Raw genomic sequence first — 16,811 nt, forward strand, 5'->3', positions numbered from 1 at the left:
CCCTACTAACCCCCCTTGCAGACTGTGACCGCACTCAATGCGGCGTTCCCTGAGCGGGGCTGGCAATCTAGTCTGAATTCGTTGGGCAGCAGCTTGGGCTAGGTTATTAGATCCAGATGGGCCCAGGCTCTGTCTTACAAGCTCAGAGTAGAGAGAAAAAACACACTCTTTCTCATTGGCTTCTCTCAGGCCTTCTCTGGGGGAGCTGAGAGTTGCTGGTCCACCCATTTCCTTTCCTTGCCCTTCCCAGGCATGTCAGAGCGGAGCCTAGCCAAAACAAATCAGACCTGCAGTGGCTTCTGGACAGGCTTTGGCCTTCACCAATGTAGTAATTTTACATGGTGTGTAAGGAAAGGTGTACGCTATAGAGGGGGCGAGGGAGCATCCTATGCTAAAAGTTTCCAAGAATTTTAAAAACTGAAGAAAATAAATACAATTTTCAAAAGCCAGTGTTGACTGCAACTTTCACTGCTTTGAACTTGAGTGAAACCTTTATCTCAAGTTTCCATTGCACCCATGTATGTTGCATGTGTACAAAAACATGCTGTAAACTGTTTACATTTGACATTTCCAGTAAGTCTGTGGAAAAAGAATGTAAAGATCCTTTACTCAACTGGTAAATGAAATGGTTCTGTAGCATTGCTTCCTTGAATTCCTTGAACTAAATTGGTATTCACTCAGAAGGCTTTGGCCATACAAATGTTTGTGGTTGACTGTTTGAGGTCTGGTGTTTCCTCCATTTCTCCTGTTTCATTGAAGGCAGATTTTAGTTCAGTCGGGGTAGAATTGACAGGTACGAGGTTCAAGAGTTGTGTTACATAATGAAGAGCCCCTGACAGTTTAGATGTGCAGCAAAACAAGACTTCATACAAATTACTTTCACAGTTCACAGTAAAATTTTAATGTGCAGGCAGACTGTAAAGGTTATAGACATGGAGATTTTAAAAAATTCAATTATGTCAGAGGTGGAGTCATTAATTTTTTTTACTGCACTATATGAAACTTTTAACTTTTTATTTCTAATGCTTATTGTTTTGGCTCATGGCGAAGCCAACAAAAATGGGTGACAATAATTCTAGGTTAAATCATGTGTAAACCTCAGATTCATATTTTATCCCTATAGAGTTATTTATACCACAATCACTCAAACCAATCTAACATAACCTTTGAAACACAAAGTCAGTATGATTAAAAAATACAACTAAATGGACCAACCATTCAGGATCAAATCAGCAAACTTCCAGTTATGTGTTAAAGCACTAGTTACATCCACCTATGAATCCTTTTAATAAGAACAAGCATGTGTATTAAGAAAGTAAATAAGGTAAATTCTGATTTTCTGATGAGTTTAGAGGAGATCATATTTTAGATAATAAAACACTTGAAGTTTTTAAAACTGAAAAATATAAAACAATGCTATAATTTCATCTCAGAAAATAATTTGTCTGAATTTATAAACATTTGGCGCCATTTCAAAAATTTAACTCCTAAACATTATATATGCTTGCTGCATAAGAATGAGACTGGTGTGATAAAATGGTTCACAGAAATGAACCATTTCAATGTTTTAAACTCATGTTGTGACTGTGAGGATACCAAGACGAGACGTGATGCAACTATCTATAAACCATCTATTAATTAAACAAAACAAAACTCCAGCTGTAGGAATTATGTCAATACTCAGACACTGATTCACCTAGAACAGTACTATACAGCCCCTCCTCAAACAAATGATTTAGACAACTTAATAAATATTTTTGCATTGAATGATTCATGCTTTAACAAAGCATGTTCTGTTTTACACATTTCCCCAATAGACATTACTGCAGACAAGTTTTATATTACAACAGAGTGCAAGATGTAGTGTATTGTGTTGTATTGTTGAACATACAAGCTTGATTAATCGTATTGTTTCTTTTAACTATCAGACGGTTTTTATTAGTCATTTGACAAGCAATTAAACATGATTTATGTTGGCAAAATCCAACATTTCTTGTATGGTGACAAATATTAGCCCATGTCATTAGTAGGTGTGTTCTTGGTGAATTTGACATCGACTGTAAACATGATGTAAAATAACATGAATGGTTAGCAGAGATCTGTTGGAATGACTCATTCTGCCCAGAAGGAGCGCTCAGTATAAGCAAATGTTATATATTTAATTGCTGCCTCCTTTATGATTCTACACAGAGACCAAGTGCATGAAAGACATTTCCAAACAGGTGGAGAAATTTACAAGCCTGTTTAAATTTCCTGAGACGGGGAATAAAACACAACAGGAACTTGGACTTAAGCTGCGGCTTATTAGAAGGGTTAGCATGTTTTTTTCTGTGTTTGCAGGAATGCTATGGAGTGCTGTTTTGGGTAATGTTGCACAGTTTTGTTTGGGTGGCCTTTTGCTTTTAGAGAAAAAGAGGGAGAGCAGAAGGTAAAAACAGTACAGTTTGTCCCACTCCTCATGATTTTAATGTCATAGTTGAGGGATGAAAGTTGCAGAGAAAGAGTTCACACACGCTCTTTCAATTTGTCAGAGAGTGGGCCCATTTTGAGGTGCTAAACAGGACCACCAATGCCAAACCAGGGCTATTAAATTATGTTAAAAGGACAGTTAAATGACTTCTAAAGGCATAGTTCTCCAAAAAAAAAACCACTTTTTTTTTCTTATCCAAGGCCAGACTGAGACCACTGTAGAACAAAACTAAGATCTGAGAGTACAGATATAGTACACATAATTCAATCAATTTTGCTTATTCTCTGTTTGTTTAAATAAAAACTTTACCACCTGAGCAAGTGAGCACTGCCTTTGGGAATGAGTCACTGAATCATTGACTTGATTCATTCAAAAACACTGAATCAACATAAAAAAACAACAATCTATTTGCTGGGATATGCAACTGTTCTGCTTTGATTTTGGAATTGTTTTTGTTGCCAAACAGAACAAAAGCAGTTTAAATATCTTATAATTAAACTGCTTTATAACTTTTGATATTTGGGAAAACGTTTGCTTATGTGATAGGCTAACTTCATTCAGGAAGGCAAATTTGTAAATTTACTTGCCAACTGTGTAGCACTGCCTAGCAATCATTTAAGCTGATGATACACGGGGCAACTTTTTGAGCAATGTTGCCAGACAATTTTGGCCAATGTTACTATCAACGGGCAACAAGGTGGTACGCAGGGCCCATGACATCAGTGCCCAAGCATCATTGCTCAAAAAGTTACCTGGTATGTTGCTTGGGCACTTTCCCTTCGAAAATAGGCAACCAATTTCTATTTAGATACTTTAGCTCAGTTGTGGGTTTTGTGTCTCACCTGGTTGCCTGTTGAAGGCAACATTGCCCAAAGTTATCCAGCAACATTGCTCAAAAAGTAGTATCATAAGGCCGTATCCCAGATAAAGAACACTGTACAGACATGTGAGTTCGGTCTTTAGCAGTCATACAGAAAATGTTTCCATAAATAGGAAATGAGACTTATCAGTAGCTGACACTATGGGAACACCCCAGGATGTGATGGAACAAAGCCAGTCTGAAGACAGAACAATGCCAGTTATCGGCAGATGGCACAAGCACCACCCTCTGACAAAATAAGTAAATGGCATTTCATTAAGACACCCACAACATCCATCTTAGACTTTGTGAAAGAAAGCATAGCAGCAATGACTGAGCTATTCAGAGAACCATGGTTATGTACATAACTGAGTTGGTTCCCTTTTATAGGTTCCGCATCAGTAGCTGATGCTATGGAATGCCTATAACACAACGCAATGTTACAAGTGGCTGGCCCGTGCCTCAACACAGACCATAAGACCTGGACTGACCAATGTTCAGAGAGAAAAATCTCTTGAAGCAGGAGTAGCGTTCATGCCTACATATAAAACCTGATTAACGTAAATGGGGAGGCCCAGCCTACAGCAGGTTCACAAACCAGACTTTGGTTGGCAAATACAAGGCTACAAACAGATGGCAAACTCTGTTTTCTTAGACTCTCACCAACACCGTCGATATTAATTTGGGATCAGTGGAAAGGCATAGAGTCATGCTTTCAGCCACACATGTGCCAAGGCGTCTATCCCAGAAGCAAAGGAGGTAACAAGGAAAACAACAGGGCCATATTGCTTGAGTCAAACTAATCCACCCCTGCCCAGCTGAAGCACTGCCTAGCCAGAATGATTGTCAGAGGGCATAATCTCCACTCACAAGCTTCAGCCTGTGCAAAGATAGGAAATTCTGGGATTCCACGAATATGTACTGCTCTTAAATCCATGTGTCCAAGTGTAGCTTTTTGATCCAGACACTGCCGACGCAAGGCAACAACACTGTCAGCTTTCGCCACTGCTAGTTCTTTAAAGTTGGCTTGGTGTGTCCCAGCCTTTGGGTGACAGAACTTGTGGAATGCATGCTAACCTCTATAAGGGTTGTGAACACAGCCCCCCTTAGTGATTCTAATTAGACAAGATTGCCCAATCCTGATCCTAGAGATTTACCTACATGCACAGTTATTAGAGGCCAAGCTCCAGTTAAGTCAAGGCATCTTTATTTTGTAGATTTAGTGCAGCATTCCTAGTTGAATGCCAGTTTCCCCATGTCAGCCATTTTGGGTGCTGGCCATTTTGAATTGTGAATTATATTTTACGAATACATCAGAATATCATTATGAAACTTGGTATATGTCTCCAGCACCATGTCCTGATGGTATACAGAAAGTTTCAGGGCAGCAACACCTTGTGGTCAAAAATGATAATGAAAATGATAGAAATTCTAATTATTATTATTATTATTATTATTAGTTATGCCTATTGTCATCAGACTGGTCTTGATAGATTCCTTAAATAATGTCAAGAACATTATTTGCAATAATTTCAATGTCAGCCAAAGTTCCTGTTCACCATTTTTATTGTTTTTGAAAACATTTTTTTTTAACTCCTCCTAGGCCATTGGTCTAATTTTCACCAAATTCAACTTGGATCATGTTCAGAACTTGCCAGCAAAAAGTTATAGACTTTGTGTTGATAAATCAAAACATTATTAACCCATTAACCTTAACAAATTTGAATATCATTATTTAAGTGTATCTGAGGCTGTATCTCTGCAAACTTTGATATACTGACCACACCAGATCAAGCTGACAACAGCGCTACCTATTAGTCAATAGTGATAAGCAATTATGTTACTTTACAAGTGGTTGTATTTATGGGTTTTTAACTATTGTGCTTAAAATCATCAACAAATCGACTTAATGACTTTTTTTTTCAGTTAGCCCGATGCTCCCTGCCATGCTTAGCTTATAACTTGGTTGTGCTTGGCCCTTTAATTGCTGCTTGCTGCTTGACATTGCATACAGAAAACATTCAGCATTTTTACATTTTCAATAAACAAGCAAGCAAACAAACATCATTTAGTATGATTTGTAAACTATTTCACTCATGGGGACCAAAATCTTGTCCCCACAACATCAAATGTTTCAGGTTTTACTATCCTTGTGGGGATACCTGGACCACACACATATGTACACACGCAGAGTCTTAAGATCCTTTTCTATGTGTGTGCGTCTCTCTCTCATTCACTCCCTCTGTGTTTTGGTAGCTTAATCAGTGAAAATCCTGTAGACTTCCCACAGATCCTCAGCTAAGATCCTGATGACTGGACAAGCCCTCAGTACAAATCCTCAGTGAAGACCTTTACACCTAGACAAGCCCTCAGCCCAGTTCCCTATGGCCAACTATGAATGCATCACGCCAGCACCAACTAAGACTGAAATGCAGATTTAACGAGAAGGACATTCATTGTGCTTACAGCTCTTTGAATTTGCTGTTATTGAACCAAATTGAATCAACATTGAACTGACTCAAGCTGAATATTGGCATTACTTTTTTTCTATAGAGCTACTTATAACTAAATTGAACTTGTTGCATTATGAATGAACTTTATACAGTTACACTGGAGCTGAATAATGACACAAATGTCTTGCCACAGCAGAATTTGGATTTTTGAAGTTTGCATATGGTGAAGCCATATCTATTTGTATAAAAGTGCTATAAAAGTAAAGGTGACTTGACTTAACACCGGCAACGGACTGTGGAGATCATATATCCAAATGAGAATGTTATAGACACATATGGGTGAGCTCATTTGACATGGCAATCGGCCAGTAACTAATGACATACCAACTCTGTAGACGCCATGGTGAAAAGTTACAGTTTCCTAGCAAACATTCCACAGACTTTCACTGAAAAAATAAGAGAGAGATATCTCTGGATCAGAACATTATACAGACAAAACTACAGACAAACTACATTTTACAGACAAAACTTCCAAAAAGTACTGATGTAATGTTCAAATGAGTCCAAACTCAAACTGTCAAAAATTCAAATCTAAAAACACTGAAGCACTTTAAGCTTCCAATCTTGCTAACATAATTATCAGAAATATTAAAATAATTTTCCTCTGCAATTTGAAAACTGTCAGCTTCCACACACACGTTCTCAAAATTATAGGTCAATGAACCAGATATCATGCCAGAAATGGTAAATAAATAAATCATGTGTAACGGTTTGTCTGATTTAGAGAATTAGTCCACCCACTTCACTAAAAAGAATCATTCAGAAGAATGATTCGTTTGTCAACTGGACATCAATCTAGACCATTTGCATGAGGATATGGATTACAGGTAATAATGTTAAATAATATTCAGTTTCTTGCACAGACCGATTGTTTCACTTCATAAGACCTCAATGTATCACCAGGGGCTACAGGTATTGAATTTTATGTTTGTTTGTTTTTTTGTTTTTTTGCTGGTAGCCGTGGGATTGCATTTTACGATTAAAGTTTTCAGATAAAAGTATGTTTTACTGTTCTACCAAAGAAAAAGTCACCTACATCTTGGATGGCCTGAGGGTGAGTTAATTAACAAGAAATTTTCATTTTTGGGTTAACTATCCCTTTAATCACCTCCATCTGCAAACAATCACATCCTAATCAAGGACTGCTTAAAAGCTCACCAATAACTCCCACACAATGTCTGGTTTCTCAAGAAAGCATACCACTCTCCATAATAATGCTCATCCACCACCATCATCTTTGTTTTCTTTTTCTATTCACCGCTAATCTGCAATCAGCTCACATTGCCATTCCAATGTTGTGTCTTCATCTTCAGTTTATTCAACTCAGTTAAGTGTACTCACCTCTGTGCAATAAAATGCTGCTATTAGGTTCATCACCATCCTCATTTAATTTCCTTTTTCTTATATTAAATATATTAATATTACATGTAGCACTTGTCCACCTCCAAAATACATTAATTCCTTTTTAGTAGTAGTAGTAATAATGATAGGGTACAACGGGGCTAAAAGTGGACTGGGGTAAAAGGTGCCTTTGATATTATTTTCCTCTAAACCACTAGGCAGAAAAACATGCCGTAACACTTTCCAAAACATCTGCTTTTCAAGATACGCAAGCGATTTTGGCTGAACCTTGACACGATTTCAGGCAGCAGTTGATTCTGTGCTTACTTAATCTAATATTTGATGTTTTTAAAAATGTTGTAGATTTAAGTAGCAAATGATAATCGCTAAAATTCTTAAATATATCGTGAGACAAAGGTCTTCTTAATGATATTTAGTATTTGGGGCTAAAAGGCACAATAATCAACATGATAATTATTAGAAGGCTAACTTTTCTATTTGTTGACATGACATTGTTAGATTCAGATGGTAAATATCATAGATTATGTATGGTGTCCATCTTAAAGATAATCACCATGTTTAGAATGCAATCATCATATTTAAAAACATCATATAATAAAATATCATTTGTTGTTACTACTGTACATCTGTATTAAATTACTATGGGATCTCCTTCAATGCTTTCAGAATCTTTACATTTTTAAATGATTTTGAAAATATGTTTTATTTTAACATATTTTAATGACAGTATATTTATTGAACAAAAATGTATCAAAATAAGTAGAAAATAGTACAAACTTTGCTAAAGTGACTGTTTTGAACAAGTATTAACTCAGACATTATCAAAAAAATATTTTAGCTAAAGTACTTGTATTAATACTGTGTGCATTTTACTCCATGATGGTAAGTCTTTTAGCCCCCCCTTGCCACCTCAAACATTTATAAGATTTTTACATTTTAACAGAATAAATGACTTGTTTGATTTTTGTTTTTACACAAAATCTGTGGCTCCATAAATGTTCAGTAAAAAAGTATAGATTTTTCTGCAATCATACACTTTGGGCACAGTGAAAAGCACATTTTTTTTTCTTAGGGTGTGCCTTTAGCCCCATTGTACCCTAATAACAATAATAATAATAATACGGTACACTGTAGCTGTAGATGAATGGCATATTTTTAGATTTTGCCATACAGAGGTAGTTCCTATGCTTTAATATTTTTGTTTTTCTTGAGACCTGAAGCCTTTTAGTCTGAGGTATGATGCTGTTTCATCAAATTTCTGAGGTCTGAGGATGTCTTGATAAATAGACTGTACCGGTTGGATGTGTCTTCCCTGGAAATCCCCTTGAGGATATGAATTCCCAAACCTGATAAATTGGAAGGTAAAACTCTGCTCTGGTTCTGATAATGTCTTTTAAGAAGCCAAATGAAACTCCCTGTTCAACTGTCTGAAAATAAATACAATTCATATGGCAATAGGATTGACATGATTTCTTTTGACATATTTGGTCCTGATTTAAATGCGTGCTGGGTAACAATCAGCCCCATAATGTTCCATTCTCAAATAATGAGCATCTGATATTGTAATGTGACAGGATATCATTTCACTATAAATCTACCTCTGACAGTTTTGGAAATGTCTCCAGATAATGATTATTGTGATTCATAAACAGACATCTGGTTGAGCATTAGACTGGAGTTAAGCATTACCCTGGAGATTTGGACAGAGGATTTGAGCCTAAAGCAGAATGTTACAATAGAAGCTCAGATGAGGAGAGTTGGTGAACTACTTCACCAATGTGCTTGGGGATCTCAGGCAGCTGGGAAATTTTGCAAGGCAATCAACCTTCATTGTGATTTCTCCCATCTGTATTATAGCTGAAACACATTACACTCTAAATCACTCTAGTGGGAAGGATCTTGACAATAACAAATTTAATGGTGTTTTATTGGCCTGAGAGGGTATATGCTCAATTAAATGCCGGATGGATATTGTTTTGAAAAAAATCTTGATGACTTGAAAGGTTTCTAAATTGTAAATAAAATGTGATAGAGCTTACGCTATTTTTGTTTACAAGCCTTGACCTGGGAGAGACTATGAGTAGTGAATTACATAATTGTTTTTGGTGCAGAAACGCTGAATGTAGCCAGAATGTTAATCAGAACTAGCGGGGATACTGGATCCTACCCCGGCGTCTCAGGCCACAGGCAGAGAACACCCTGGACGGATGGGCAGTCCATTATAGGGATCACACACAGACGTACACGCTCACTCACACCTACAGGCAATGTATCGTGTCCAATTCGGTGCATGTTATTTGGATTGAAGAGGTGGTGAACTTGCAAGCACAATGTCAAACACTGTAATATGCTCTGGTCCCTTGCCTGCTTAATGTGGTGATGAGATACATAGCAGACTGTCGTCACCGAATGGCTAGATGTCTAAACGGTGACCGCGGAATAATACGTTTTGTAGACAACTGGACAAGTTTCTGAGGTAGACCTGATGTGGTAAAAAGAGGTGGTGCTGCACTTCTGTCTACGAATCTGGCACATAGAAATAGTATTAGTACTTGACAGGGGCTCAGGTCAGGAAGCAGACAAATAAATCTCAGCACAAAGACACTCTGTCACCTACAGTACATATCATACTATACAAACTAGCTATAGCATTGTTTTTCAGAGAAATAAGTGAGCATGTTTCCTAAATATCTGCAGAAATGTTATGTTTTAGTACAGTAAACTGTACATACAGCACTTTTAAAGATACATTATGTAACTTTTGCCAGTCTAGCACTTTAAAAAAAATCTGCATGCATTTTGAGAAAGAACATTGTTTTGGTTGTGCTTTGATTCTACAGATAAATAACTGTGCAGATAACTATGGTTCATGGACCATTGCTCCAACTCCAATGACTAAAAACTGTCTCGCTGCAAAGCCCAATATATCAATGACCATATATATCAAATATATTGTGTGATTTGCATAGTACTTGAACTGCACCAGGAGAAAACAAATGTAATAGTTTATCCATGTGAGTCAGCATTAATTAAAGATAATGTTGGTGGAGGAGGCAGATGTGTTTTGCTTGGAGTAAATTGTTCAAAAATAAACCATTCATCACTAGGCTTCAGAGATATATCAAGTTTGGATGGAAAGGATCTCAACTTCCAAAATAAAAATTTCCTGATAATTTACTCTAATTTACTCATGTCTTTCTTTCTTCAGTCGCGGAAAATAAGAAAAATTTTCCAGGATTTTTCTCCATTAATAGTGGAATTCAATGGGAGCCAATGGTTTGAAGGTCAAAACTGCAGTTTCAATGCAGCTTCTAAGGGCTCTACACGATTCCAACCGAGGAATAAGGGTCTTATTTAGCGAAACGATTGGCCATTTTCAAATAAAATAAAAAAAATGTACATACTGTCACATTTATGTCTGTTTATGTCTTTTGGTTTCTCCCATTGTCTCCCCCCGTCGATCTGTCTGTTTTGGTTTACCCTCATTACCGTCATCCCCTACACCTGTGTTTGTAATTAGTCTCACCCTTTATTAGTCTGTTTGTGTTTTGAGTTTGCTGTCGGTCCTTAAAGTTGTTTGAAGTGTGTGGATGTACCTCTGTGTTCCTGCCTGATTCCTATGAAGATTTATATTAAAGTAATTGTTTGTATCGTATCTCGTTTCCTGTCTTGTCCATCCAGCAGGCACCGTAACAGAAGGACCGACCGATACAGTTTTTCCCCGGCGTTTCCCTGCTTTATTTTCTGCTTTTTTGTTTTGTCTTTTTTGTCTTCTGTTTTGTTTTGTTTTTCGTGATAGATAACCCCGCCATCCTCCTCCTTCTCCTGGAGCAGGGGAATCGCTCTCTCGTGGACCACACTAGAGACTTCGTCCACCTCGTACCACTCACACACTACCCGGACAGCTGCCTTTGCACATTCTACCGTGCAGGACTGAACATCGCCACGAAAGCGCAGCTGTCCGGGGAGGGTCCACGAGAGAGCTTCGCCGACTACATTGAGTGGGTGCTGGTGTCCTGTAGATCTTCGTTGACTGCGGAGGATGACACCAGCCCCACTCAAGACCCAGAGCCCAGCCAACCAGCACCCCGACATGCGGAGTTTGAGCCTGAGCCCACCGCGGATGATGAGCCAGAGCCACGAGCGACAGAGTCAAAGATCACCACAGAGCCAGAGCCCTACACGTCCGATCAGGTGCGAGAGCCGGCTGCAACTACCACGATGGGGGAGTGCAAGATGGAGCAAGTGAGGGCTATGGAGAGCCCTGCCCACTGCACCACTGCTGGGGGTGAGCTAGAGAATGACTCTGGGGATTTAATTGACTTTTCTACAGAAGCTCTAGAAAATAACTCTGGGGATTTAATAGACTTCTTTACGGAAATATCTACCTGTCACGTTATACCTGCCTGGATGGAATCCCCACCCACCCTCCCTCTTCTGCCTATGTCAACATCTGTCTGCTCACCGCTGTCCCCTGACAGCCCCTCTGCTCACCCTCAGACTTCCACCTGTGCAGTGGGCTCGCTGCGGGTCTGCCAGCTTCCATCTGCGTCAGGGCTGGAGGATCCCTCATCTCCGCCTCCAGCCTCAGAGTCCAGAACTCCGCCTCGGCCCTCCGACCCTGCGGCTCCACCACGGCTCTCAGCGCCCTCGTCTCCATCGTCGCCCATCGGTCCACCAGCTCCACCGGGCTCCTTCGTCTTTTCGGCTCCGCCCTGGTCGGTCGTCGTCCCTTCGTCACCTCAGGACTCTGTTCCTCCGGCTGCGCCTCGTCACTCCATCCCACCGGCTCCTCAGGACTCCTCCCTCCCTCCGGCACAGCCTCCATCCTCTGTCGCTCCGGCTCCGCCGCGGACCTCCGGATCTCCGCCTACGCCTTGGTCGCCAGAGCCTAGGGCTCCACCTTGGCCCTTCGGATCCTCGGTGTCGCCCTGGATCTTCGGCTCTCCGTCTCCGTCGGTCGGCCCCCTGGAGTCGTCAGCCCTTCCTCCACCATGGCTCCTCCCTCCATCGGCTCCACCGTGGGTCGTCATCATGGCTGCGGTCTGGGTCTCCCTCTGCTTCTCCTGCTCCGGGTCCCTCCTGTTTCTTCCTTGGCTCCTTCCACCTTCGTCACCCCCCTGGACTATGTTATGTTTATTTGAACTGTCTGTCCGGCCATGGCCTCCTAAACCGCCCACCTACTCTCTTTTTTTTTTTTTGTATGTTGTACGGCGCAAGACGCGCCTATTCGGAGGGGGGCGTAATGTCACATTTATGTCTATGTCTTTTGGTTTCTCCCATTGTCTCCCCCCGTTGATCTGTCTGTTTTGGTTTACCCTCTTTACCGTCATCCCCTACACCTGTGTTTGTAATTAGTCTCACCCTTTATTAGTCTGTTTGTGTTTTGAGTTTGCTGTCGGTCCTTAAAGTTGTTTGAAGTGTGTGGATGTACCTCTGTGTTCCTGCCTGTTCCTGCCTGATTCCTATGAAGATTTATATTAAAGTAATTGTTTGTATCGTATCTCGTTTCCCGTCTCGTCCATCCAGCACGCACCGTAACACATACATTTTTAACCACAATTGATCTTACACTAGCTTGACTTCACGAATTACATAGTCATGTTCACTCGTGACGTAGGCAGCAGTACCGACCCAGTGTCTACAAAGAGAATGCACCAAGAAAGTCAGATGGCCTTTACAAAAAAAGGAAAACAACGATGTTGGACAACTTTAAAGTTGGAGGAGAAAATGAGATGGAGTTTTTCTCCCTACTCTTCCTTTTTAAACCGAAGTACACAGACAAAGAACTAACCATGCGTGACTTTTCCGGTGTGATTACGCAATGCGAAAATAAAATCCAGCACAGCGCTACAACAAAACCTAATGAAATGACCCTTCACATATAGATAATTCTTTACAGTGAACTTCATTTAAGAGCTATATATGTCAGTTTATCTGTTCATAAACTACCTCTTAAGTAATAAAAACGCCTCAACGCTTTCACAACATTTCAAATCCCTCAGTTCTCACCATCTCCAAAAAGCCAAGCAGGTGTTGATTCCTGTTTTATTAAGAGCTTCATTGCGTACTTTTGCCGGCAGACTCTCCTCTGTTTGTTGTGTTTTTTAAACGGGAGGCTTCCCGGAGTTTCGAGATTCGTGGTGATAACTAACCTATGCCACTCCATGCCTGAATAGACACGCAAGCGAATGGCATATGGAATTTCCTGTGAAAACCATCTCTACAGGTGTAAAATATAAACATTTAGAACATGTTTGCGATGGATCCAAAGGTCCTGATAAAGGATATGCAGGTGCAGCAGTATTCCAATGAGTGATTCTTATATTAACCAATCATTTGTCAGTTTAATGTTACAGAGATAATGGCAATAATATAGACCAGTTTGGAGCAGACGTTGCAGTTAGGTCACTTGCAGCTGCGGGCGCATTGTGGTGGCAGAAAAACACTAGTAACAAGTGGAAACGGGTAAAATCCATGGAACAAGAGAATGTTGTGCAATTGGATGTTGGAATCAGAATGGAAATCATTTTTATAGAATACTGTCATAAAAGATAACATTTAAAGCTAAACGTAGACATTTAAATGGGCAGACTATGGATGAAACCTGCTATGATTACTCTACTTTTCAAGCATAAATTTGATTTTAACAATAGGTCTACATAATATTCACATATGCAGTTCATAGGGGGCATATTATATTAGCCCTACAGTTAGAGCATGAAATACCTTTTAAAATTATAACATTTTAGAAAGATTTAGATTTACCTATTTAATCTCACAATTTTGACAATTTTGAGTTTATATCTCCTAGTGCGGACTTTATAACTCTACTTAACTCAACAATAGCGAGTTTGTCAATTCTGAGGGGGAAAAAAGCCAGAAATGTGGGCTATAAACTCATGATCCTGAACCGAGGAGAAAAAAAGAAAATGATGAGTTGATTTTTCCTTTCAGAATTGTGAGATACAATTTCGGAATTGCGAGAATAAATAATTTTGAAATATAAACTCAAATTGACCTTCTTTTTAGTCTTTTATTCCATGACTTCCACAGACTGCTACTTGAAAACTGTCATTTTCTGCCACCAGATAATCTCCACCCACAAAAAATGTTGTTTGTCTGCAAACTCTGAAATTGGTCTAGTGACCCTGCAGAGGATAGAAGAGAAGTAAATAAATAATACTGTCACTGCATATGTTAGCTATTCAGCATTTGAAAGTATTAGATCTAGCAGATCATCATTTAGGATGAATATGGATAATATGAATGAAATATTCCGCAAGTTGTGTGATATAAAAATTAAGGGTATATCCACACACTTCATTTGGGTTCCTGTTCATGCTGGTGTGGAGCGAAATGAGTAGGTGGATATTCTTTCTGAACAAACTTTAAGAATAAAACAGGTACGTTCTGTCACGGTGGATGTACAGAGAAAAGAGGTCAGGGTCCAAATGCAGGAAAGGATAATTTAATTAAACAAAACACAAATAAACATAAACCAAAAGGCCAAACACGGCACAACACGACTAGAATCCAGATCAAAAATAAACCGAACAGAAACACACACGAAGACAATAGACAATGCAGACCTAACCAGGAATGAGAAGTGAGAGTTCTTATACAATAGTCCAGAGTGTGAACAGCTGTGAGCGTAATCAGTGCAAATGACAAGACAGACGTGAACAATCAGGGGAGTGCAGTGCAAGGGGAACAGCGACCTCGAGAGGCTGAGGGGAGACCCACAGCCCCGATCATGACAGTACCCCCTCCCTACGGAACGGCTTCCAGACGTTCCCAAAGTCTGGAGGGAGGAGGTACGGAGGAAGGCAACTCAGGGGGAGGGACGGCGGGCCAGGCCCGTGCAGCGCAGTCACCGCCGCGTCAGGAACAGAGAGAGCGGTCACCGCCGCGTCCGGAACAGAGAGAGCGGTCACCGCCGCGTCCGGAACAGAAGGCACGGTGAGGGCCGCGTCAGGAACAGAGAGCGCAGCCGCCTCCGCGTCAGGAACGGAGATAGCGGTCGCCGCCGCATCAGGAACAGAGATAGCGGTCGCCGCCGCGTCAGAAACAGAGATAGCGGTCGCCGCCGCGTCCGGAACAGAGAGCGGTCACCGCCGCGTCAGGAACAGAGAGAGCGGTCACCGCCGCGTCAGGAACAGAGAGAGCGGTCACCGCCGCGTCAGGAACAGAGAGAGCGGTCACCGCCGCGTCAGGAACAGAGAGAGCGGTCACCGCCGCGTCAGGAACAGAGAGAGCGGTCACCGCCGCGTCAGGAACAGAGAGCGGTCACCGCCGCGTCAGGAACAGAGAGAGCGGTCACCGCCGCGTCAGGAACAGAGAGAGCGGTCACCGCCGCGTCAGGAACAGAGAGCGCGGTCACCGCCGCGTCAGGAACAGAGAGCGCGGTCACCGCCGCGTCCGGAACAGAGAGAGCGCGGTCACCGCCGCGTCCGGAACAGAGAGAGCGGTCACCGCCGCGTCAGGAACAGAGAGAGCGGTCGCCGCCGCGTCCGGAACAGAGAGCGCGGTCGCCGCCGCGTCAGGAACAGAGAGAGCGGTCGCCGCCGCGTCCGGAACAGAGAGCGGTCGCCGCCGCGTCCGGAACAGAGAGCGCGGTCGCCGCCGCGTCAGGAACAGAGAGAGCGGTCGCCGCCGCGTCCGGAACAGAGAGCGGTCGCCGCCGCGTCCGGAACAGAGAGCGGTCGCCGCCGCGTCCGGAACAGAGAGCGGTCGCCGCCGCGTCCGGAACAGAGAGCGCGGTCGCCGCCGCGTCAGGAACAGAGAGCGCGGTCGCCGCCGCGTCCGGACAGGAGATAGCGGTCGCCGCCGCGTCAGGAACAGAGAGAGCGGTCGCCGCCGCGTCCGGAACAGAGAGCGCGGTCGCCGCCGCGTCAGGAACAGAGAGAGCGGTCGCCGCCGCGTCCGGAACAGAGAGCGCGGTCGCCGCCGCGTCAGGAACAGAGAGAGCGGTCGCCGCCGCGTCAGGAACAGAGAGAGCGGTCGCCGCCGCGTCAGGAACAGAGAGAGCGGTCGCCGCCGCGTCAGGAACAGAGAGAGCGGTCGCCGCCGCGTCAGACACAGAGCGCGGTCGCCGCCGCGTCAGGAACAGAGAGCGCGGTCGCCGCCGCGTCCGGAACAGAGCGCGGTCACCGCCGCGTCAGGAACAGAGAGAGCGGTCGCCGCCGCCTGCCCGAGGAAGAGCGTCTCCGCCTCCGCCAGAAAGCAGGGCCGCATCTGCGCAGCCTCGGCTCTACAGGCGTCCATCCCCGCCAGACAGGCGTAGATGAGCTCGAAACGGGCGGCCGACGCCGCCTCAAAGGACATTCCCGCCGTGTCGGGAACAGAGCGGGTGGTCGCCGTCGCCAAACGGGGAAGCTTCGCCTCCCGAAAAATCCTCCCCGCTGGACCCATCTTTGAGGTCTGCATTCTGTCACGGTGGATGTACAGAGAAAAGAGGTCAGGGTCCAAATGCAGGAAAGGATAATTTAATTAAACAAAACACAAATAAACATAAACCAAAAGGCCAAACACGGCACAACACGACTAGAATCCAGATCAAAAATAAACCGAACAGAAACACACACGAAGACAATAGACAATGCAG

This window comes from Labeo rohita, chromosome 2, assembly GCF_022985175.1.
Source record: "Labeo rohita strain BAU-BD-2019 chromosome 2, IGBB_LRoh.1.0, whole genome shotgun sequence".
Classification (NCBI taxonomy): Eukaryota; Metazoa; Chordata; class Actinopteri; order Cypriniformes; family Cyprinidae; genus Labeo; species Labeo rohita.